At 40.4% G+C, this 1,838-nt stretch overlaps 1 non-coding gene across 1 annotated transcript; it reads left to right on the top strand.

Moving 5' to 3' along the window:
• The first annotated feature begins 1,416 nt into the window (after positions 1 to 1,416).
• LOC140430226 (U2 spliceosomal RNA) lies at positions 1,417 to 1,603 on the top strand. Its single transcript, XR_011949367.1, has one exon. It is a non-coding gene; the product is annotated as a U2 spliceosomal RNA (small nuclear RNA).
• Positions 1,604 to 1,838: the final 235 nt, after the last annotated feature.

Below are 1,838 nucleotides of genomic sequence, written 5' to 3'. Positions count from 1 at the left end.
GAAATTCCCACCAGTGGAGAATCCAGCCAATGGAGTTAAATCACAGATCAGCTATGATCTCACTAAATGATGGAACCAGCTTAAGGGAATAAATGGTCTGCTCCTGTTCCTGTGTAATACAAGTTGACTCGTGTTTCCACAAGCCTAAAGCTTATGTTGCTTTGAGGAAAAGACTTGTCTGAAATTATTTTCTGGCCCACAGGAATGATCATTGGTCTGAAATCAGACTACAGATTTAGGTTTATGCCTGCTAGAAACAGCTCTGAGTAAATCAGTGTAAAAAACATATCAAGTATCTGGTAAATAATCCAACTTTATATGCTGACGGTCACAGTTTTTCACAGAAGTTTTATGAGTCACCTATATTTTATGCGCACACAGTTGGAAACAATACTATAACATCTCAATCAAAAGTTTGCATTTAGCTATTTCAGGGGTAAATATATCCCTTAGGCACATATATATTTTTAATTAAACAATACTTGAATCAACTAATTTTAAAGCTTCCAGGTACTTGTCCAATAACCTCCTAAACTAAATATACCACAATGTGGGTTAAAGGTTGTACAATTATAATATTGTGCATCTATGTTAAATAATTATTTTCTGTGACTTGTATTAAATGGTATTTTTAATATCCTATAGGATGTTAGTTTTTGTATAGAATGTCACAACTTCAAAAAAACTTGGCCAAGCAGGGTAAGAAGATAGTGGACATGCATGTCTGTAACTATCACTTACATTTCAGTGTTAATGTTTCAGGGCAATATATTTTCATGATCGGCCATTGACCTGAAATGTTACGTCTTCTTTTCTCTATGCGTGCTGCAAGATGTGTTGAGTATTCCCAGCAATTTCTGTTTTTATTTCAGATTTCCAGCTTCCACAGTGTTTTGCTTTTGTGACTGCATTTAATTTTTTTTTGTTTTAAAAAGTGAGAGTGCCCAATTATTTTTTCCAATTAAGGGGCAATTTAGCATGGCCAATTCATCTACCCTGCAGATCGCACATCTTTTGGGTTGTGGGGGTGAGACCAATGCAGACATGGGGAGAGGGGAGATGGGGTTAGGGTGGCGGGTACTTAAATTGGTAAACATAAATGTGAATCCAGGCCACAATCCACATGTACCTGCCCACATCTGGCTTAACTGTAGCAGCTTTGAGGCATCCAATAGCAACAGACTCAGGAGAGGTGGGTCAGTGATTAGAATATTTAAATGGGACTCCATTTCTCAGATTTTGTTGGCCATTTGAAGTTAATGTCTGTGGACTCTGTTTCCCAGGGATCAGGAAACCTGACAGTTGAAAGGAGGCAGAAGGTGCAATGCCACTATAATGTGGAGCCGGTGTGCCTCGCCTCAGACCCCTCAAGCAAACCTTCTGGCGCAATCTCTCCCTACCCGTCATTGACCAACTATACCACTCTGGGCCTTTGAGTTAAGATCAGGTGTCATATTTGTTCTTCTCAACTTTGTTCTGGCATGTCCCTTGTCTGGGGACTGTGAATTGAGTTTGTTTTTGGAGCAAGCAGGGAGATGAGTTAGAGGGTTGCCCCGTCCACTCTGCGTATTGGCTTAGTAGCGCTGAGAAAGGAATAAATTAATAAAAAATAAACCTCTCCTCTTAAGAAACCACCACCAGCCCAAGTGATATCCCTGCAAATAGTCTCTATTCCTCCCCCAAGATCCAGGTTCCCCATCAGACAAATCTCCAATTGCCAGGGACAGTACTCAATGGTCCAATGCTGCAGCTTTTGCTTCAGGTTTCCAATCAGCAGCTGGCCAATCCTTCTCAATCTGGCTGGTGGCCAGGTGGGTAATGGAGAAAACAAATTTTAA

This window comes from Scyliorhinus torazame, chromosome 1 (assembly GCF_047496885.1).
Source record: "Scyliorhinus torazame isolate Kashiwa2021f chromosome 1, sScyTor2.1, whole genome shotgun sequence".
Taxonomy (NCBI): Eukaryota; Metazoa; Chordata; class Chondrichthyes; order Carcharhiniformes; family Scyliorhinidae; genus Scyliorhinus; species Scyliorhinus torazame.
The sequence above is the reverse complement of the archived record's forward strand: the minus strand, read 5'-3'. Positions and strand labels throughout refer to the sequence as shown.